This window comes from Mus pahari, chromosome 3 (assembly GCF_900095145.1).
Source record: "Mus pahari chromosome 3, PAHARI_EIJ_v1.1, whole genome shotgun sequence".
Taxonomy (NCBI): domain Eukaryota; kingdom Metazoa; phylum Chordata; class Mammalia; order Rodentia; family Muridae; genus Mus; species Mus pahari.
The window spans coordinates 31,838,713-31,863,455 of NC_034592.1; the positions used below are offsets into that span (position 1 = coordinate 31,838,713).

At 34.7% G+C, this 24,743-nt stretch overlaps 1 protein-coding gene across 6 annotated transcripts in view; it reads right to left on the reverse strand.

Annotated features, from left to right (window-relative positions):
- Positions 1 to 24,743, reverse strand: part of Gtdc1 (glycosyltransferase like domain containing 1) — a 345,861-nt gene that overhangs the window by 248,818 nt on the left and 72,300 nt on the right. For 5 of the 6 annotated variants that reach the window (XM_029536415.1, XM_029536418.1, XM_029536414.1 and 2 more), the window contains one exon: positions 19,675 to 19,710. The gene's annotated coding sequence lies outside the window, so the exon portion shown is untranslated. Of the gene's footprint in view, positions 1 to 15,642; positions 15,664 to 19,674; positions 19,711 to 24,743 lie in introns of those variants that run through there. The other variant, XM_029536416.1, reaches the window with a different exon arrangement.

Here is a 24,743-nt window from a genome sequence, read left to right on the forward strand (position 1 = left end):
CTTACAAAGTAATGAAGAATCCTTATTATATATTTCTTACCTGAACAAAAAGTAATCAAGAGGGCTGAAATGAAAGCTAAGCAGTTAACAGCATTTCCCTCCTTTTTCAGATGATCAGAGTTCCATTGACAGCAACTAAAGTGCCTATAACCTGAGTTTCATAGGAGTCAATGGCCTCTATTCTCAGCCAACATTGCAGCCACAAGGCAAACATATAAAGCCACACAGGCACACACAACACATACACTTTAAAAAGATTCTAAAACAAATTCTAAATATGTAAGAATAAGGATTTCACAATTAAATAATGAAAAATCATATTGAGGTATACATAATTGAAAGTAAGCCTATGAAAAATGTATGATAAAACGAGAATATGCCCTAAAATTAAAACAATAGTAAACACACACTAAAGATAAAATAATAATAATCTGTGGTAGGATTACAGGTAATTTTATCCCTCTGTTTCATTTTATTCCTTTTTATTCCTAAAGTTAAAGTCACAGGATATGTTTCAATTTCAATTAAATAAAAGTATACTTTTTGTTAAATTTAGGAAAGACAAAGAATATATCCAATAAAAAAAAAGTTTCTAGTTTCACACTTAATTTCAAAAGTGCCTTACATTGAAAAAGCAAAACAATGTTATTACATAATCATGTAGGTATGTTAAATGATAACAAATGAAAGGGATTGGGTGAACAGTAAATAAAGATAGTTTTACAATGTTAAGACTGTCCGTTCTGAAATTTCCCTATATTAGCATACACATAATAAATTCATATATATATATATATTAGTATGCACATAATAAATTCATATATATATATACACACAAAAACATATTTTAATGTAACTCACAAGTTCTGGAATGTTTTAAAATTTAAACTGTATGTTTTAGTTTTTGAATAAATAAGAGAATTATTTTCCTGGAACTGTTTGGTAATGATGCCATTTCAAAAACTTTTAATTCTGAAAAACTTAATATAAAATACAGAAGAAAAAGAACACTTCCATAAAAAGATTATAAACAATAAAACTTCCCAGAAATCATAAAAATAACTAATATAAATAGCAAGTATGTTAATAAAAGCAAAGGCAAATCTACTTCATATATTCAAAGGGACATCAAGAATCTACAAAAAAAAAAAAAAGAATCTATCAATAAATAACTTTCTACAGCAATAGTAAGCATGAACTTAGTGAGAAACTACTGTGACCTTCGGAAGGTGTCTTATGACATCTTTATGACCACTGGGGTCCCTGAGAAGATCATCCCCAAGATTAGTATTCTGGTCTCTAAAAAACTGATATATAAATTTGTAGTAAAAAAAAAAAAAAAGATATGCACTTTATTAGTTTCCAAAGGGAATTTTTTTTATTTTTTTTATTATTATGTTCTTTATTTACATTTCAAATGCTATCCCGAAAGTTCCCTATACGCCCCCCCCCCGCCCCTGCTCCCCTACCCACCCACTTCCACAACTTGGCCCAGGCGTTCCCAAAGGGAATGAATGCCATAAAATAATATTGATTTGATAACCTAATTTTTTTACTGTCAAATTATCGTCTTCAGAATTCCAGAAAAAATTGCCCAATCAGGTTTGCCATAAATTAATCATGATTTTAAAAAGGCTTGGCTGCCTGACAAAAAGCAAAACATATCTTTTAAAAAATTAGCACAAAAATGAAATAATTTAAAACATCAGGTTACCTTTAAGGTATTCAGGACCCTAAAAATGGCTTGTACACTGGGTCGGGATGACACCCCTGCTAATGTATCTATCAAACACCAATTCATCAGCAGCTTGCTTTTATGACAATGAATCACATTTATGACACTCTCCTTTCTTACCATACTAGATGTGACGTACAATGTATTGAAATAAAAGGTTATTTTTGTGTATATCTAATGATTTCCACTGCTCTGTAGAGACACCATGACCAAGACAACTCTCATAAAGGAAAACATTTAATTGAGTAACAAGTTTCAGAGGTTTAGTCCATTATCATCATGGTAGAAAGCATAGTAGCATCAAAGCAGACATGGTGCTGGAAAAGAGTTCTACATCTTGATGCACAAGAGTACAGAAAAAAAAAAAAAATCAAAGGAAGTTGCTATTTGTGGAAATCAGTATAGTACATCCTCAGAAAATTCACAACAGATCTACCATATTAACTAACACGACCACTTCTGGGCATATATCCAAAAACTATGTCAAGTGAAAAAGTACCTTCAGATGTTTCCCAGAGACCCACAAAAAAGGCCACTGATGTTGTCCTTGGTGTTAACCTATGTTAAGAACTTACTACTAAAGATACTACACGCTGGTCACAGGACAAAAAGGCAGCTTTCTCCCTGTTTATTTAACAACTTTATGGCATGACAACTGAGCAGTATTAAATGAGTTTAATAACCTAAACTAATCTGGCTACCTCCCAGCCAAAATCCCTGAGATAGTTGCATTTTATGGTTTCCCCTGCCCCAGCTATTTTCTTATGATGTCTCCTGGACTCTCTCCTCATTGTTGAACCCCACTTCCTCTCTCTCTCCCTCTCACTCCTCTGCCTGGGGGGAAGTCCAATCCTATTCTATCCCCTGCTCAGTCACTGGCTGACCGGCTTTTTTATTGACCAATCATGGAATAATTGGGGAGTAATATTTACATAACACTGAGACAGTAGATTCTCCACATAATAGATGTGCAACCAGATATGGGGGCACAGAAATCAGCATTGGAGAAATACAAGGATACTCTTTAACATTATACCTAGACCAGAATACTCACAGAAAAGTGGCAGAACACAAAATTGACACACAAAAAAATCAGTAGACATCCTATATACTGACAACAAACACACTAAGGAGGAACACAGGGTAATAATTCCATTTACAATAACCTTTTTTTAAAGTGGTTAAACCTAACCACAGAGGAAAAAGAAAAATGAATGCTAAAAACTGAACAAAACACAAGGTAAAAAGACCTCTAAAAACCACAATGCAGAAGAAGTTGGAGAGATGACTCAGAAGTTAAGAGAGCTACTCTTCCACAGGACCAAGTTTGGTTTCCTAGTACTCACATTGGGTGAATTACAAAAACCTTTAACTCTAGCTATAGGGGAACCAATTCAGACAAACCCTTTTGCTAAAAACAAAAATATAAATTTTGATACTTTTAATAGGGATGTTCCCCCAGACTCATGTGTGTAAATGCTTGGCCAGTAGGAAGTGGCACTTGTAGGAGGTTTGGCCTTGTTCGAGAAAGTGTATCACTGTGGAGGCAGGCTTTGAGGTCTCAGATACTCAAGTTAAGTCTAGTCTGGTAATCTGGTTGCCTGCAGATCAAGATGTAGAACTCTCAGCTCCTTTTCGAACACCATGTGTGCCTGCATGCCACCATGCTTCTTGTCATGACAATAAAAGAATGAACCTCTGAAACTATAACTAATCGGAATTAAATGTTTTCCTTCCTAAGTGCTGCTGTGGACATGATGTCTCTTTAAGATATAAATGTACAAATACAAAATAAAAAAAATATTTTCAAAACTCCAATTCATTTGTTCATAGAAAGTAACACAGCAATCTTAAATTTTCATAGTCAGCAAATAGACCCAAAATGACCAAAGCAATGTTGAATAATTAAAAACACTGCAAGAGCTATCACTATTCTGTATTTGACATTAAATTACAGAGCCATAGTGATAAACATGTTATGGTACTGGCATAAAAACAGACACAGGACTAGAAGTGAGGACCCAAACAACAGCCCAAGCTCTAACAGAAACCTAATGTTTTTTTTAAAGATTTATTTATTTTTATGTGGATTGGTGTTCTCCCTGCATGTCTGTGAGATAGTGCCAGATACTCTGGAACTAAAGTTTTGGACTGTTGTAAGCTGACATGTGGATGCTGGGGAGTGAACTCAGGTCCTCTGGAAGAGCAGCCAGTGCTCTTAAGTGCTGAGCCATCTCTCCAGCCCCAGAAACATTGAGTTTTACAGAGACAGAAAATACACTTGGAGAAAAGACATTTTCAACAAATGGTGCTAAACAAATTGGGTAGCTACATATAGAAGAATGAAACTGGAGCCTAATTTCTTACTCTGAACAAAACTTAACTCCAACGGATCAATAACTTCCACATATGATATGATATGATATTGTGAGCCTACTAGAGAAGAAAGTAGGGTATACACTTCAAGGTACAGGCAAAAATAAGCACTTTTTGAACAGAACTTCAGTAGCATAGGAATCAAGAGCAACAACTGACAGAAGGGATCTCATGCAACTAAATTGATTCTATATAACGAAGTATGAATTAAACAGCAACCTAATGAATGAGAGAAAGTTTTTATCAACAATAATCCAACTGAGAATTGGTTTCAAGAATATACAAGGGACTCAAGAAAGGTTAATGCCAAGAAAACAATTTTTTAAAATAGATATATGGAAATACACTCACGGTTCTCAAAGGAAGAAATAAAAATGTCCAAAAATATTTTCAAATCTGTCAAGATCTTTAGACACCAGAGCAACTCAAATTAAAACTTGTAGTGAGGATTTTGGAATTTTGATTTCTTTAAAAAAAAAAAAAAAAGATACAGAAACATTGTAACAATGTTTTTATTTTAATCCCAAGATGTGGAATATGGGGTTGTTTTAGATTGTACTCAGCAGCTGACTATGATTTGCCTCATACTCTAGCAGGGGTGTGATTTTGACAGCTGCTGATAGTTTCTACAATTGTGTGACAGAATTCTGTGGACTTTTTAAAGGGGTATACAAATACTAGAACCCTAATAATTTTGTTGGTGGGTTGCTGGTTATTATTTGTCGAAGTTTCTTAGGTAGTCATTCACAAAAAAGAAAAAAGAAGAAAAAATTAGATATCTCATGGTGAAGATCAAACTTGCCCCAAAGAACTCTATACCCCTAAACATCGGGAAGTAGTCTAACCATAACATTAGCCTCTTTCAGACCCTTGACTATCTATGGATATCTTCTCTTTCCTCTCTTTTTTCTCTCTTTATCTAGTGTTAAGGGGTTAAAAGGATGGAAGAAAAGAGGTAGAGAACAGTACAAGAAAGAATAGTCCACAAAGTATCAAAAGCAGAAAACAGCTACAAAAACGACTTTGTGACTTCCCAGTCAGAAAATCTGAGACTAAGAAAATAAGTGAGGGGCTGGAGAGATGACTCAGCGGTGCACTGACTGCGCTTCCAGAGTCCTAAGTCCAATTCCCAGCAACCACATGGTGGCTCACAACCATCTTTGATGGGATTTGATGCCTTCTTCTGGTCTGTCTAGAACAGGTACACTGTACTCATATAAATAAAATAAATAAAGCTTTAAAAAAGAAAGAAAGGAAGGAAGGAAGGAAGGAAGGAAGGAAGGAAGGAAGGAAGGAAGGAAGGAAGAAAGAAAGAAAGAAAGAAAGAAAGAAAGAAAGAAAGAAAGAAAGAAAGAAAGAAAGAAAGAAAGAAAGAAAGAAAGAAAGAAAGAAAGAAAGAAAGAAAGAAAGAAAGAAAGAAAGAAAGAAAAGTGAGAGCAAATGCTAGCACAGTTGTGGAAAAGAGAAATTTATTTTCTGTTGATGAGAGTGCAAACTGTCACAGCCAGTTTGTGGAAATCAGTATGTGGTTCATCAAAAAGCTAGAAACAGATCTTCTACAGGTCCTGCTACATCACTTCTGAGCATATTCCCAAAGGATTCTATATCTTACTATAAAAATAGTTGCTCATCCATGTTCATTGCTGCTCTTTTCGCAGGAGTCAGAAAATGGAAACATCCTAGATGTCCATCAACTGATAATAACAAAATGGGATTCTATTCAGTTGCAATGAAAAATGAATTTTCAGGCAAATGCATTGTATTAGATATAATCATAACTAACCCAGACCAAGAAGGACAAACGATGCATGTTCTCCCTGTTATGTGGATACTAGCTTTGAATTATCAGATATGCATGCTTAAATTGGAGTAATTTAAAATTCAGAATATTACAAAAAAGATATAGAGGAAAGAAGTGGCCATAAAAGAACAAGTGGTACAAATGGGTTAGCGAGAATAATGAGGCAGAAAGGATTAAGAGGGGTATAACACTGAAAGCTATGGGTAGAAACACAGAGGAATAACTAACACTAAAGAACTTTGAGAAAGCCATATATAAAACCATTGCTATAGAAGCTGTCTAAAATATACATGTATATACACAAAGAAGAGATAATACCTAACACAGGAATCATACACATGAACCACAAAACTCAGGACTAGGTGTTGATTATTCAAGTGGTCAGTGGGGTCATACAGACCTCCCAAACCAAAATAATAACAAACAATACAACCTATTGCCATCATTCTGTTATCCTCTAGATTAGGATGATAAAATCATATTTTAAGTCATAGGTATAGAGTAATTTTACTCCAGCGACACGGCTGCTCTGGTAAGGGATCACATCTAAAGACTTCTAGGTCTATGTGATGTGGCTAGAATGCAGACATGCCATGGATAACAGTATAATCTGGCTAAAATGCAGACACACCCTAAGTACACACCTATAATCCCAAACAATGAAAGTAAGGTTAGTTTATAGAAAGATGCAGCTATGTTTGAAAGTAACACAAAACTGAGGGGCTGACAAAGTGCTGAATCAGACAAAGAATTGACAGAATGAGTCAGAGATAGGATAAGCCCAACTTTGAAGAAAAAAAAAAAAAAAAAAACAGAAAAGAGAGGAGACTACTTCAGGATTCATAGTGGCGGGGGTAGGAAGGGACGTTTTTCCAGGACAGTTTTACAGAGACAAGTTGTATGTAGGTAAAGACAGAAGGAGTCAGAGAATGAGAAGGAGCCAGAAGATTAGAACAGACTGCCAGAGTTAGTTTAAAGACAGGCAGAACAATTCAGTCAGAAGCCAAGAGAAGCCAGTTTGAATCAGGTAGCTTGGAAAGGAGTTGGGGTCAGCTGAGTTGAACCAGACAGAGTTTAGAAAGTGCAAGGAAGAGTGAGTTTATTTAGCAGTAAGCCTCTGAGATGACAATTACATCTGGCAAATAAAAGTTACATTTACACATAAGAGACAGAGGCATATTGGAGCTGACATAGAAGCTTTATCCCTGCTGGCTGGTTTTCACTGGAACAGAAGGTGCTATTTACACTGCTGGAGGAGAAAAGTTATCAAGTGTTCCCCACCTGTGAACGAACCCTGAAAGCTAAAAATTGACCAAGGTAGCAAGATAAACCAACTGTGTAATCGTGACACAAAAGTTTGGGGACTATTTACCTATGTTCTCACTGAATTTAAGGTCTGGCCACAAGATGGAACTCATACTTGCTAACTGGGCCAAGAATTTCTGGAAGGCTAGGCCATAGACCTTTCTACTATTATTCAAATACATAGACATAGTATTAAGTTACAACTTAAATACTTACCTTTATATCCATAAATCAGCACAGCTCTCAACCTTCATCAAAGGTTTCTTTTTGCAGGTGATACTCAAAACAGGTAAAACTATAGAGAATAAGAGACTCTGGGTCTCTTATTCTTATTTAGTGTTCAGCACTAAATGAGACATTTCTGTCAACCTCCCTACCTCCAAGGCCAGAGATCTTCACTGAAAAGTAGACAAAAGGACTGTATGAGCTAGCCATAATAGCCAATTGCTGTTTTTCTATAATGACATGGATGTTGCCCACATAAAACTCACAGCAGCTGTGACTGAATGTACAAGATCAAGCCAGCCAAAATCCAAGCACGGGTGGAGGAAGGGCTTATTCCTCCCTCACACACCGGGCACAGTTGAAGAGCTTCTAACAGCTAACAGTTGCTGGGGTGTGTTAGGGGTAGATTGCTTTTCTTTGAACAGAATCTCTTAGTACCATTCTTGTGCTCCAGTGGATGCCTCACAACCATGCAAATAGACTTTGTGGATTTAAAAGGGAAAATATGAAATTTAGAAGACAAAGTAAGAGTGCGATAGGAAAGACTTTGAGGGATGACAAGGAATAGATTTAAATCAAAAGCCATAATATTCATGTGTAAAATACTCAAACAATAAAATATTCAAAATCACAAAGAAATAAAATTAGGGACAAGGAGCTAAAACTTTACATGTAATATAAATTATTACTTCCTAAACTATATCTAAAATACCAGTTTAAAGATCAAATATATCCAATTTCAAGTTCAACTGTATGAACTATCTCCTTTAAGTTGTGATTACATAAGAACCTTCTCTAAGAACTGCTTCTGAATGCTAAAGAAATTTCCATTATTTTCAATAATTATAAACTGATCTGACAGAATTTTTAAGTTCAAGTACCCTGAATACATTGCTGCTTAGAGATAAGTTGTATCCACACAAGGACTGCTCTAATACTCAAGGTAACTGTGCTAGCTATTCCTGGTTGTTAACTTAACTACATCTGAGATTAACTAAAATCCAAATGGCTGGGCATACTTATGAAAGATTTTTTTTTTCATAATTAAATCATTTTAGGTAGAAAGACCCATTTCTAATCCAGACACTTGAAGTGGAAAGATCCACCTTTAATCTGAGCAATACCTTCTGCTAGCATGGAAGAACATGGAAGAAGGACGCTTTCTTTCTTTGCCTACTTGCTCTCACTGGTAAGACTATTCCTGCAATGGCATTAGAGCCTGCTTCTTCCTGTTTCCATATACACTGAAAACCAGCTGAACTATCCAGCCTTGTGGACTAAGCCCTTCCATTAATAGGTAGCTATTGTTGGATTAGCTGAACAACAGCCTCTAAACCATTCTAATAAAACTCTTTTGTATAAAAATAAAGAGATTCATCCTATAAATTATTCCTCTAGACAATCCTGACTAATACAGACTTTTCCTCTAGGGAACCCTAATATAGTAGCAACAAACTTCTCATCGTGAATGGAAAAAAAAGAAAGAAAGAAAGAAAGAAATAGTTAAAACAGAAACAAATTACTTTTTTAAAAAATAGTTTCAGGTCAGCCTGGACTACATCGTATAGATTTGATCTCATTCATAAATAAATAAATAAGCAAGCAAGCAGTAAAAATAAAACCATTCGTAACAAAAAATTTCTCAGAAAAAGAAATGCTAGTCCAGACAATGGAGACATCTAGAACACTAAACAGGTCAGACTAGAAAAGATCCTTATCTTCCCTTGTCATACTATAACTGAAGCAATAAATAAATAGAAAAAAAGGAAAGTAAATCAAAGCAGCAAGAGAAACATGAAGTCACATACAAAGACAGGTCAATCAGAGTAAATGCAGATAATTCAACTGAAACTGAAAGACTTAAAGTGATATATTTCAAGCTCTGAAAGGCAACAATGGCTAATCCAGAACAGTTATCTATCTTAATTGCAAGAAAAATTTTAAAATTCCTATAATAAAAATACTCTAAAGAAAGTTAGTACCACTAAGCCAGCACTTCAGAAGTTACTTGAAGGAATCCTTCAGATAGAGAAGAAAAACAAATCTACCTAAAAGACCACATTAAAGAATATGTCACATTAGAATAACACTCAAGAAGAGACAAAGAGAAATTAAAAACACTACAAAATCAGCAAAATGGCAAAAACCAATAGATACTTTTCAATAATAACTCTGAATATCAACATTCTCAATTCCCTAAAGAAACAGAATGGTAAATTGGGTCAAAAAGCAGGAGTCATCTATTTGTTGCCTCTAAGAACTAACTGCATCACACCACAAAAGTCAGCCATTACCTCAGAGTGAAATGATGAAAAAGCTAGTCCAGGCAACACACAGGTAATAGTGTTCTAATATGAGGGGGGTAGGAGAATGAGAACCACTTCAAATCAAAACTGTCTTAGGGTTTTACTGCTATGAACAGACACCATGACAGAGTTGTCTTTATACACAACTCTTATTTTATATATATATATATATATATATATATATATATATATATATATATATATATATATATATATATATTGAGGCTGGCTTGCAGGTTCAGAGGTTCATTATCACCAAGGCAGGAGCATGGCAGCATCCAGGCACACGTGGGTCAGGAGGACCTGAGAGTTCCACCTCTTGTTCTAAAGGCAGCTAGCAGAAGACTCACTTCCAGGCAGTTAGAGTGAGGGTCTCAAAGTCCATGCCAACCCCTACTTAACAAGGCTACACCTCCTAATAGTGCCAGTTCCTGGCCCAAGAATATACATACCATCACAAAAACTAATGCGAAAAGATACAGGTAGTCACTTCCTATTGAATAAGGGAATAATGCATCAAAATAAAATTATTATTCTAATCATAATTTGCCACAAGCATAGGTGTATCTAATTTTAACATACCATACAATCCAGCTACACTCTCTTGCAAATACAACCAAAGGACTCCATATTCTCTTTGTTGGTCACCAGAATTAGAAGGCAAGACCCTACTACTGAAGACATAAACAATGTAGTTATAAAACATAAAGAAATCGAGCTGGGTTTGACCTGAAAACTTCTGCTGTATGGCTTTCATAGTGCCAGAGGATTATACAAGCCACTGCGGTAGAAGAGCTATCAGATGTATTAATTAGAAGCAGTAGCAGTCTTATAGACAAGATATGCCCACTGGATCAATAATAGCACAAAAGCTATGGTGGTAAACCAAACATTTTTTTTTGACTCCATAAAAGACCCGCTCAACAGGAAAGAATTCGAGTTTATTATTGTAAACCTGGTCATAGGCCCTAGGGAGAAACCTTGTCTCAGTAAATAGGCATTTTATCAAACTGTCTTGTGAAGATTTATGTGTAGAAACATAGATTCAAGTAGCCTTCAACCTTCGTCAGAGAAGCTGTTTTCTGCACTACCCATACTGAGAATAGTGACTACTGACTACTCATCCATAAATGGAGTAACTACATCAGACCTTACCCCAGGCTTAGAGAACATGGTAGAAAAAAATGTAGAAGCTACATGATTAAAACAGGTGCTGTGAGATGCCATCTTGTGAACATGGAATGACAATTTCATTGGTGAACTACATCTAGCTACAGTTACCAACACAGAACTGTATGAGATCAAGCCAGTAAGATTAGCACTGATTTTTCTTAGTAGATTACAAATATAAATAAATGCATACATAAATACATAAATACATAACTAAAAGAAAGGGCATGAATAGTGAAGAAGGATGGATTACGGATACCTGCAGGAAGAGGAAGGAGTTGAAAGAGAATATGGCCAAGGCACAGTGATTACATGTATGGAACAGTCATAAATAAATTTCAAAATTCTATTAAAAATAATAATTACATTAAGTTACTATTTTTATTAAATTATAGAACTTCACAAAAGAAGGTATTACCTATCCTTTAGATGTATAAGTGATTAATAGCTAAAATATTAAGTACTATATTTACTTATACATCCAAACAGTTATTATTAGTGCTAACACCAACTTACTCAATTCTAGTTTATCTTCTCAAACACAGAAATGTCACATTAAAACAGCAAAACTAGGTATTCAAGAACAAACCAGTAGGAAATATTTATATACTTCTATTAATTGGGTATGAAACACTTACCCAGTGAGTTTAAAGATGCAAGCAACTAAATCTACAAAGGAACTGAATGAGCAGAACAGATATATCAGATAACTTTAGCACAGCTCATTCAAAATTCATTCAAATTTTCATTATTTCTACATTCCTTCAAAACAAATGCTAGAAAGCTAAAATAAGATGTTCAGCATTCTAATGGCAGTTACATGAAGTTCGTTTTCTGTGACAAAGGCAAATCTCTAGGAGCAAGCATGTCTTTCTAAAAAGAACCTGCAGGAAGCCTTCTAGCATTCCCCTTTGTTATTCATCTTACTACAAAGTTAACACAATTTTCAGTGGTGGAAGGAACCAGTGAAATAAAAGCAAAATTCACAACTACAAAGAGAAGTGGTTACCAGAAGTCCCAATTATATCAGTTGCTTATGAACTAAAATCCTTGGAGTTTCCTATGATATAAGACAAATAACACTCTTACCAAAATATTTAAGTAGATGGGAAGATTGTTTTCTACTGAAACGGGTCATTTACCTCTCAGTACACAACAATAACTAGTAAAATTTAAGTTCAAATATCCAAAGCTCTTTCTGACCTCACTCAGGAATGATCTAGTCCTTTCTTAGATATAAGAAATAAAAAACTTTCTGAGTTTATATTCATATGCTTTTCAGTAGTCTGAGATTTCAGACTACTTTAATAAATCTCAAATTCCTACATGGAGTCTGTATCTTCTATACTCACTATAAGATTTTTTTTTTTTCTTGGAAAGCAAAGGCAGGTGAATCTGAGTTGAATCCTAATCTACAGAGGGAGTGCCAGGACAGCAGGACTACACAGAGAGACACACACACACACGATTTTCTTTCTTTTCTTAATTCCCACAACTTACAAAAGCATTTTAAACTCTGAAATAGGTCACTCATATACGTAACATACACATAAATAATAGGTTATTATGGGGGAGAAAAGAGGAAAGGAAGACGAGAAGAAAAGAAGGAATCAAGCAGTTCAAAATATAACTTACTTTTCAATTCCATGGACATTTTAGAAAGCAGATTTAGAATAGTATACTAATATATGCAGTATAGTTTTAGAACAAAGATGATTCACACATGTACATATTTTTCCAGCTTCAAAACTAACCAAACAAAAGAAATACCCAACAAATATTTTGTATATTACTTTCTAATAAGGATATATCATTGTAATCGTTCATCTATGTCTTAAAGTACCCTTAATTAATAATCTCCATTTGTAAGTATTCTCCAAAACACACATACATATTGAACAAATTTTTAAATAAGTACATTTCTTGAAAAAACTGTAATAGTAGAGTGCTTAAAAGATTTGTTAATTTCATTTACCAACAACTTCACACTTTCTCTGCCTTTTTAAATTCAAATATATTTCACTGTGGCCATTCTAAGGAAAATTACACATTCAAACCATTTGTGTTCCTCCTAGTTACCCTTTCAGTGGGTGAGGTAATGACAGAGAAAACAACCACATTCTTTTCCTTGCACTACCCCCACCCCCCAATTTGGTAAAATGTCAACTTCAAATCTCAGAAGCCAAAAAGCAGTGGGTAATATCTAATGTTCTCTAATAGTAGCTTGTATTTAAGGGTGGAAAGGGGAGTCAGGGGAAGGTGCTTAGTCCAATTTATAAAGAACAGCATATGGAATAATCCATATTTTACTCTATTCCTCTAAAATAAAATTATAGGAACATAGTAAGTTGCAGAGAGAGGAAGTAAAAGAAAAATCAGATGTTTTAACTAGGGCTAGTGGCTAAATGGCAAATAGCTAAAAGTTATCTAGCTCTACATTCTCACTGAGATGAGGTATACACAAGCATTTATTTACTTTATTACTTAGCATTGTTCATAGGACTCGGGTCCCTCTGTAAGACAGATTGAAGGCACAACCTTTTCTTCCAAAGACTCCAAAAACAAACAAACAAACAAACAAACAGATCATAATCACAGTAAGATAACCTGAGTGCTATCTTTAAGACAGGTATTCAAAGACAGTCTATAAATATGCACATCTGAACAAAATAATCAAAGAACAGCATGTATCTATGTTTGGAAGATCATCTCAACTTCAATTTCATCAGCTGTTTTTTCTTTAAAAAAATAATTCTACATTTCTTACATGATATATAATTCCTCCTCTGGAACCTACTTTTATTAGTTATCTTTTGTTGTTGTTGCTGCTGTTGTAGCACTCAAGACTGAGTTTACAAAAAACTGAACAGGCAGCACACAAAAGGCTTTACAACTATACCATATGGTCCGGGGACAGGAACAGTCTGGACAAGCTCCATTTCAATCTGCAAGCCTCTCCACCTCTATAACACGTTATACCACTTTTAAAAATTTAAGATGGAAATGCAGAAATAAAAATACTGTATCTTTAGCATTACCATACACACACTCTTTGGAAATTCTGCTGATAGAACATAGTAAGCATTGCTTTAATTTGTAGTTTGAGATTTGAGATACAACACCCAACCCAGGCATACAAACCTAGACCACTATTCAAAAGAAACAGTATTTTAGCAGTGTTATGTGTGGGTATTCAACTTACGCTCTGGAAATTGAAATTTTTTTTAAAAGGCCACACTTTTACAGAGGCACACTGGCAAGAGCTGATGTAACAGATGACACATTCTTGGAAATCAAATAAAAGCAATAGGGAAATACCCATTGTTGCCTGGTGAAGGCCTAATCACATGGACACAGCTGGAACCAATGTAGATCATTCATTAATAAAAATGTATTGTAGTCACCACTTTTTGATGCATTTGAATTGCTGTTATAGCCAATTCCCAGAATTTCTTTGTGCAGTGTTGGTAAGAGTGTTTTAGTACGAAATGTGAGAAGATTTAGGACAAGGATTTTTTTAAAAAAAAGTTCTGGTACAAAAAATGAAAGTTGCTAAAAAATCAAAATATCATCTTACCTGGCATATACTAACAGTTCAAAATATGCAGTGTAATCCTGGAAAGGGGAATGCATATGGTACTGCAGACCAAAAGTAAGCAGTGTGAGATGTCACAAAAAATATGAAATATTTGTGAAAGTACTATACAAAATTAGGCACAGAAGAAATTCAAATATATCAAAAATTAGAGAAATTAGAATCTAAAAATATCCTCTTGAAAAGTATTTCCCACTGAACTTTGACACTGACCTACAAAAACCCTGTGTGCTTAAAGAAAAACTATTCCTGTTTTGAAACACATAATTTAGAAAACATGATTTACCTTTATATGACCCAGCACAGGGGAAGGCCAGGGCCAAGTAGTGGGAGTGGGTGGGTAGGGGAGCAGGGGCGGGGGTGGGGTATAGGGAACTTTCGGGATAGCATTTGAAATGTAAATAAAGAAAATAATAATAAATAAATTTTTAAAAAAAGAAAACATGATTTACTGTTCTAGTTACTTAACAGCTAACAATTCATTCAACCATCTACTCAAAGGAGTTGTATTTAAAGTTATATTGCTTTTCAAATTAAATAAATCACTAGGTATAACCAAAAATTTGTGACATGGCATATTAAAATCACAGTTAAAAAACAGTATCATATCACTTTTTGTTATCTAACAAATTTGCCATATTTCCACAAATAGAAGTTAAGTTACACTACAATAGTTGAAAACCACATCATATAAAACCAAAATCATTCTTACTACATTCTGTGAATTAAACAAAATATAAAATGTATTGTCTACAATGAAAACGTTAATAACACTGATCAAAAGTTGTTTACATTTTATAATTCCTAAATATGCACTATTTCTCCTATACATCTATGTGTGGATGTCCTAAGTTAATAATAGACTAAGCAAAGGATAAAAAATGTGGGGTTTAGATAAAATTATTTTTAAAGTTAATAAATAATATTTAATATATAGAACTATCCACTATAGCCAATTACAATATTGTCAAACCTTGGCAACAGGGATTAAAGACAAAACTATAATGAACTTAAACTAGAACAAAGTAAATAAAGTTTCAGTGGCGTCCCTTTGGGTATTGCCATAATCAGAAACTTAAAGTTAACCTAACCTAAATATTCAATCCATGAAACCTGGCAGGCAACTCACCCAGAGTCTTTTCAATGCTTCCTGAACAACAACAACAACAACAAAAAAAAAAAAAAAAAAAAAAAAAGAGAGAAATCACCGAGAGAAAGGTAATTGTACGAAGTTGTACATAAGCACTAAACATAAAAGCAATTTGACTATTTGTTTGTTTTGCTAAAGTAATGAGGCAATGTGTTGCTGAACCTGTCTTAAATGAGAAAAACTAACAGGTGAGTTTATTTAATGCATAAAATCTACCTGTTTACCCAAACTCTTGCAATGAATTTAAAATATTTCCTAAATGAAAAATACATCTCAGAAAAAAATAACTGCTAGATATCACAATCATCTTAATGAATCCATTATAGATGTAATTTCTTGTACACACAGCATTTAAAAATACTTTTTAATAACTCTATGACAAATTACCCTTTACCTTTTCAGTCACATATGTTATGCTGTTACAAGAGTATATTATGTTTTTCTGTCAAAGTAAATATTTTAAATAAAAATTGGTCAAAATAATATCAATCTCAGCTCCAAAAACATGTTGTCTTTATATTTATATTGATTATAAAACACTAATAATCAAAATATAACTTGAAAGCATATCATTTTTCATTAATATAAAATAAAATATTTATATTTTGAGGAACTTCTACAAATTTTCACAAAATTCTTACTCAAAGTTAAAGGACCCTTCTCAAACCATCCATTTAAAAACTCATAGCATCGTATTTTCAGACTTCTAACAGTAAGTCATCAACTGTAATTTCTTGAAAATTGGGAACAGTTTTTTTCCTTACATAATGATTTGAAAGGAATTCAATATGCATCCTTCAATTTCATGGAATTTCATTCCTATATCTATGAACATATCAGACATTCTAAAACTGAAAAATTTCAAGAGTTTTGAACTGACCCTGAATTTTAGATAAAAATAGAAAGCATTTGCAATACATTTGGTCTAAATGAGTCATATTATGGCCTCTCCATGAAATGGAACATGCCTGGTACTGTTAAAGGAACAATAACCTGTAGCTAGATAGTTCATAGGCCTAGAGAGAACCTAATAAATTAAAACAACTATCAAAGCATCTCTCAGTGCTCACCAGAGATGATGCTTCTTTTGCCATAACTTCAGTAATGTCAATTAACAAGAAACCATCAGTTGATTAGCATACAGAGAATAAGAGACCGTAAAGTACACAGCCCTAAATGAGACAGACATATCATAATCTGGTCCCTAAGGGTCGGAGATCATAAGAGGGGACAGAAAGATTTTAAGAGACAGAAGTGATTAATAATATAAAGGAAGCAGTGTTCTCCTGATACAACAGAGCAGTTATAGGTATGAACTCACACTGATTGTGCAACATATACAAAACTTGCACAAATTTAGCACAAAGTCAACTGTAAACAAAATCTCCATAAAAGCTAATAAAGGCAAATTCAATATAGTTCCTCTAAGAAACAATGTCATTTACTTAGTATGGATATTGTACAGAGAAGGACACTACTATCGCGCTCTCTCTCTCTCTCTCTCTCTCTCTCTCTCACACACACACACATACACACACACACACACCCCACTTGTTACACAATGGTGGTCAATGGAGTAAGTAGGAGAGATCAAGACTTCTTTCCTTATGTCAGTGCTCTTGTGAGGGTACAAAAAACCACAAAACATGCCTGTATTATACCAAGCTCTGCTTGTACATTCTTGCTAGACTCCCTCAGTTGACAGGATAGGACTATCACTTTAATGCACATAAAGAACAAAGTAATATGGCACACGGTGGCTGTTGAGCTTTTGTTTGGGGGGGGTTGTTTATTTGTTTGGGGGGGTTGTCCTTTAGAAGTCAGGTTAACATTTTGCTTTCTTTGATAGGTATTGAAAAGACTCGAGAAACGAGAGGTACTCTGAAGGATGTATCCACTGCCTAATGAAATTAAAGACAAGTACAACACTGTTGATTTAGAAGACATATGAAAAAGTACTATTTTTTAGCTTAAATTTTATAAGGGCTCTAAGATATTTAACTATTTGTTTAAAGAATAGAGACCAAGAAACACATTATTAGTAATCACATAGTCATACATAAAATCTTACATAAAATATAGAAAACTGATATTAACATTTTTAGGTCACTATGCAGAATGAATTGTTTCAGTTGCTAGTCTAACCTTGATCTCTCCAGAATTAAATAATCTGGGGAAAATATTATATTAAAATCTGAATATTTTTATACCTTCACAAGGAAAGAAGTAAAAAAAAATGATTTTTTAAAATATGCTTCAAGAATTGAATCACAAATCATCTAGAAATCCATCAGTCACAAACAGGAAACCTCTGCTATCCTACTGAAATCTGTACTAGCAGCAAAGCTAACCCAAATGAGAAGGACAAGTGTGCACTGCTTCAACCTTCAACTAATATCACTATCTGAATGGGTGACTAAAAACACCAACACGCCATTATCTCCCAGAATATGACCTTTCTCTCTCTAATGTATAAGATAAGTAGAGATGGAGGTCCATTTCCTACATACCAATTGAAAAGAAAGAATGAACTGTGACAAGCCCAGATCCCATGCTGGCACACTTTACACTAAGCTCAGCATCATCTAGAAGCAGTATGCTTCTCCCTGCCAATCAGGGCAGGGAAAGTTGTAGAACTAACACAGTGTTGATAAATAGTACCAAAGGTCTTACAGCTGCTTCTGCCTGCATATCTCCATTGGATCAGTTGTTAAACAAAGACCAGTAGCTGTCACAGAAATAGCAAGAACTAAAAGCAGTTAACCTCAAATGGAGGCATGGAATATTTACCACCTGAGCCTATGTAATTTCCAACAAAATGATCCCCTACCCAGTTTTGTTCATGACCACAAAATCTGACAGCAACTACTGATGCATTGTATGAAAAGGTAGCAAGGGAATAAAAACATGAAGAAGAAACCAAGTGAGAACATAGCCAAACTTCAAACACTAGCCATGCTTCTCACAACTCCGACTGCTGCACAGACATGATACTAGAGGAGGACAGCTAAGCCAGCAGGCTCTGGGACAATGGTTTACCTGGTGGCATGGGTGTATCTGTCATGTTATTAAAGAATGCATTAACCTGCTACTCGGTTTCTTTTATACTTTCCTTTCTTTCCTCTAGCACACACTGGTGGTGCCATTTACTGTGTGGGACATTGACAACTAAAGGCCAGGCACTCAAGTACTGCCAACATGGTCCAAATGATATGTGACTAGCTTTAGTTCAACTAGGAATATGTCAAAACTAAAAGGCTGAAAGAATAAAAGGTATAAAAGAAACCAGGAAATAAAGCAGGTTGTCTGCTCATTCACAGTATAGATGAAATTGGGGGGATGGGGAGGGATTCCTACAAAAAAGCAGCTAAGCTAAGTCAATCATAAAGAAAGATATAAGAAGTTAAAAGTGTATAATTTAGCTGACAATCAATAAACAATATGAGAGCTGTCCACAAATCTCCAAAGTCATAAGCGAGGAACTTTTATCTACTATAGATGTTTGATTATATGAAATAATAATGATAAAATAAAAATTAAAAAAAAAAAAAGCCCACAACCTCAAGAAGCAGAGAAATGCTGAGGTATGGTGGAACATTCCTTTAATCCCAACCTCAGGAGGCAAAGACACATAGGTGTCTATGAGTTCAAGGCCATCGTGGTCTACATAGCAAGTTTCAGGACAAGCAGGGCTTCAAAGAGAAACCCAGGTGGAGATTGGGGTTGGAGAGGAAGGGAAGAAAAGGGGAAGAAAGGGAAAGAGCCTCGTCTGCCACCTAGTGAACCACTCATGAGTGCTCCCGCACCCTTCCTTAGGACCTGTTTCTGAGACACCCTGCTCTTGCTGGGCACCACACGTAGTGTTGCCTCCACTTTCTTTCCTCCTTCCAAGAGAAAACCAGAGTGAAGTGTCCTGTGGAGCATCACAGCTGCTCAGATGTCAGAACAGTCATGGCCATGCCATGTGCTTCCAGGAAGATAGTGTTCTGTGGCATAGTCCCATTTGCTCACCTTCTGATCCAGATGAACTGATATCCGATCTCGGACCTGCAAGATCACAAAAAGCATAATTAAGACTATTGTCTTCAAATTAAACCCGGTGTGACTTCTGAATGCAGACAAGGACAAAATGCATGCACATAAAGTAAATCCAACTCTTGGACACTCTTACAATAGCAAATGCTTAGTGAGCTTTAGGTTATTTTTAATTAATAAGAACTTACTTGTTCAGCATCCTAAAGGGTTTTCTAATTTAACTATTAATACAATAATTTAGATTGTGGGTTATTAGCTTGACTAAAGTATATATACAACTGAATATATAAAATTTGTTGGTTTATATAGATAGATGTCTCTTTAGAGAGAAAGTCAGGTTTGTGAGATTTATAAGCAGTTTCATAATTTAAAAAAAATACTAAAACAACAACAGAAAGTGTCACAAACTTCTGCTGAGAACTGAAAAGCCCATAGGTAAATTGGAAGGTAAATGGATAGTTCAAGTTTTATATCTCCAAACAATGAAAACACAGGAGTGCACAGAGACTGGCTGATAGTGGGGAACACCTTAACACTATTCTTTGGGAAATGTAAAACATCATTGCAATAAGATGACTCTTTGTTCCCTATAAGCTATGTACAATCTTAAGGAGAACTAAAATTTTGCCATATACCCAAGTGGGCACCATGACTGTTTCTGTTATGACTACATTTTAGTTAGGTTGTTTCCAATAGTGACAGTGGCAGAATAACACAGTAACTCACCAAGAAAGACTGCATAACAAATGTGCATACAGCATGAAAAGAAGGGTAGTCAAAGCAATAGGAAACATACAACACAAAATTATAGCAGTAGCTGAACACATCTCTTAAAAGAATAATCTTAGCCAGGAGTTGGTGGCGCACGCCTTTAATCCCTGCACTTAGGAGGCAGAGGCAGGCGGATTTCTGAGTTCGAGGCCAGCCTGGTCTACAGAGTCTGGAAAAAAACAAAAACAAAACAAAACAAAACAAAACAAAAAAGGCTATAGAATCCTCAAAACATCTACTTTGAACAAACCAGCAAAATTTTACAGCTACATAGACTTTTCTGAACTGGACATGAGTAAAGAAGGAGGAAGGGAAAGAAGGGGGGGGGGGGAGAGAAAGGGAATCTTAAAAGGCAAAAATACAAATAGGAGGGAAACATACACTTTCTAGAAAAGCTTGTTTCAATGATTGTGTAGTATATTCTTTAAAAAGAAAGTAGGTTTTGACATTCACAAACTATGAATTACACCAGGTACTTAAAATTCAATATAAATAAATAATTTAGGTGAGCAGAGGAAGAATAAAGAAAAGCAAAACTGTTTTTAGAAAGATCATTTCAATTTGTGATGAATAATATGAAAAAACAAAAAAAATGATGTCATCAAGACATGAGAGAATAGCCCATATTTTTATCTGGTATACCTTAGGGATCCTCAACCCAATTCCCAGTCGGTTGGGATCTTAGAAAATTAAAACCAAGAAGTAACTAGGGGGAAGTTGGTCAGAAATCTGCACTTCCACTAACAAAATAGGTACTCTAGAAGACAAAATATCACGATCTCTGTTTACCCTCTTCAAACTTCACTTTACAAGTCATGATTTTGTGATACACACTCAACCTCTAGATAATAAGTGAGAGCATTTCTGTATAGTTTAAAGAAGTAGGTGAAAGTACTATGCACTTTTAATAAAAGAATTATTCTATCCAAATTCTTGCCAATCTCAATTCAAATTTTTAACAAGTCGTTTTGTTCCTACAGACAAACTTGATCAATTCCAGCAGTCAAAGTAAGGAAGAGTATGATAGCCTGTTTCCCAAAGGGAATGCATGCCTTTGTGTGGTATCCTCCTGAATAGAAGGGGTGGTTGAACCAACAAAAGACCGTGTCAGTCACTAAAGATACTGCAACTTCTTTTCCCTTTCATTTTGCCCCTATCAGGCCACTAATTTTGAATGATCACACCTATTATGTAAAGACATTCAAGCCCCTGGAATGGTCCATGTAACCAACCATTCAACCAACCCAAGTAAACAATTAACATCCATGTGAATGAATCAGGTTCCAAGTCATCCAGGCCAGTCAAACCTTGAGGTGACTGTCTCCACAGTTGACACCTTGACTGCAACTCTGGAGAGCCTAAAACTAGTGGTTTGATAGGTAAAAATTACATTTCCAATATACTAAGTAAACTCAAGTTCAACCAAATCCACATACAATTTACAAAGCAGAAATGAGCAAATCAAAGTAGTAGACAATAAGATTCAATCTTATTATTAAGGTAATCTGCTCTTGTGACAGAACCATATTGAAATTTTCCAAAGTATCTAGGTTCAAAGTAGCAAATAGCAAGTTTGGTATTAAAATAGTATCACATAACTCTCTTGGCTTGCATTGTTCCCAGATTCTGAAAAGTAAACAATGTAACATATACCATGAGTCTGCCTACCTCATTAGACCTTTCTGCAATGCAAACCAGTCTTTTTCCTGATACTAATAACATAGTCTAACATAGAAAAAAGTTGTCTCTTTTATAATGCCTTCACTTTTACATCATGAGTGACATATTTTTTTCCCACAAATAATTCTTCTATTTGTATGCAGAATGCTATTCATGGATGCCATCTCTGAGAACTTGCTCCATCAGTTTCTTTGCTTTATCGTCAACCTTTACCCACAACTTGCGTTTCCTTCATCAATAACACACTTTTTTCAAGCCTACCAAACTTATCCATAAAACTGCTCATAAAATATTATCATATGCTCATTAAATATATATATGAAATATATGTATGAAAAATATATATGAAATACATATTTCAACCTATATTCAATGTTCAAATTACTACAACCTAATGTTATTAGGTATCACTTTACTAAAGTATCTACAATTAAGTTTGGCAAAAAGCCAATCACTCTGCCTAGTTTCATTTCTCACTCTAGTAGGCAATGGCTACTTCTACTCATCATGTCTCTGAAACTCCATTCCATCGGTTTCCAGAATACCACAATTGCACAGCTCCCTTCTAGCTGATATTTTCTGCCCATTACAATGGACGCCTTCTCTAAGGATTCCCCTGGGGTTTTACCATTCAGGTTATGCTTTCAATCTGCTCCTGATTTCAGAACTTTAATTCTTTATCCATTGATCACTCCAAAATCCCATTTCCCAATATATTTTCATAATATGAATTCATTTCTATTTATTATATATCTCTTTACCAACTGTGTCAAAATACCAATAGTCTATATATTAAAAAAAAATTAAAAAAAAAAAAAACCTCCCTAGAGAGGCCCTTGGTCTTGTGAATATTATATGCCCCAGTACAGGGGAATGCCAGGGCCAGGAAATGGGAATGGGTGGGTTGGGGAGCAGGGCAGAGGAAGGGTATAGGGGACTTTCAGGTAGCATTTGAAATGTAAATGAAGAAAATATCTAATAAAATAAATTTGAAAAAAAAAGGAAATAAAAACCCTCCCTAAGTTAAAAGCACCTTTATAGCTGTGTTGTGCAATATCACTAGTTCCATGTGCCTACCGAGCACCTGCAATATAGCTACTCTGGACTAGGAATACACTAAGAGGGAAGTGCACAACGATTTCAAAGACAATTCAAAACAAAAGAATGTAAACAGCGGTAATCATTTTATATTGATTACATGCTGAAGTAATATAGATATATTAAGTAAAATAGGAAGATTAATTAAACTCATTTCTTTTTACTCTTTAATGTGGCTATTAAAATTTTTTAATTATTTGGCTTATGTTATAATTTTATAGGATTATACTACTCTACACATTAAAATGAAAAAAAATTCAGTACTCCTAAACACTAAAACTAAAGAAGGGAGACAAATGATATTCTTCTATACTGCAGTCTATTTTACCTTGAATGTTTTATTATTTTATCTTGATGACTTATAGAATCACTATTGAATGGTGAACAGGAAGGAGGAAGAGGAACTGCCATCACAAGGAATGTTACACATCCCTAATCTCAGCACTCAGGTGAACACAGATGCAAAACATTTGTGAGTTTAAGAACAGATATTACTCACAAGACTGTGGTCAAATAAATAAATAAATAAATAAATAAGCCTGGAGCTGTTATCCACCACAAGTGAGAGTCCAAGCAGTTCCTTTATACTAATGCAAAGCATTCAAATCATAGTGTGAAAGTACTAAATCATATTCAATAAAAACAATTTATTCAAAACTAGTTCATAAAATGCAAATAAATAACCTCTGATCTCCTATATGGCATTCGTTTTTTCCCCCGCATCCTCTTTAACAAAGAGGCCCACATGAGTAGAGAGTAAGTAAGCCCGCATGGTCATATGCACAGTAGCAACAGGGCCGGTGGTAAAACCAGGCAACATGACTACAAATGCCACCCCTACCACTCTTTTTCTTTTTCTTTCTTTTTTTTTTTTTTTTTTTTTTGGCTGAACAAAAGAACTAGACTGTTCTACTCTTTCCAAATTCTTAAACTAAGAAACTTAAACTAAGACTAAAAGAAAAAAGGTCAGTTTATAAATAAAGCTTCCACTAAGCATAAATACAAATGTAAAAGTACAGAAATGTTACATTTCAAAGCAAGACTGTGTGACTAGAGAAGAGTCTTAGAAGAAACAGTGGATGAAAACACACAGGTGGCTCAACTCTTCAAAGGAAACACCCTCAGAAACATGCATGCCCCCCCCCCGGGTCAATAGAAGAGAATGGGCATTCATACTATGAAACCTTTTGGAGATCGGCATGTACTCTGTTTCATAGAGTTTCATAGGAACTTTATATGTGATTCCAACACTTGGGGGAAAAAGCAGCAGAAAAATCAGGAGTTCAAAATCATTCATAGTTAAATAGCAAACTTCAGGTCAGCCTGGGCTAAATGAGATCCAGTATCCAAAACAAAAACAAAAAACAAAAAACAAAAAAAAAAAAAAAAAAAAGGAAAAAAAAAAAAAAAAGAAGCAAAAATGTTGCATGGGGGCTAGGGAGTAGGCAATCAGTTCTTGAATTAATTTCCTGTATTAAAAAAAAAAAAAAAAAAAA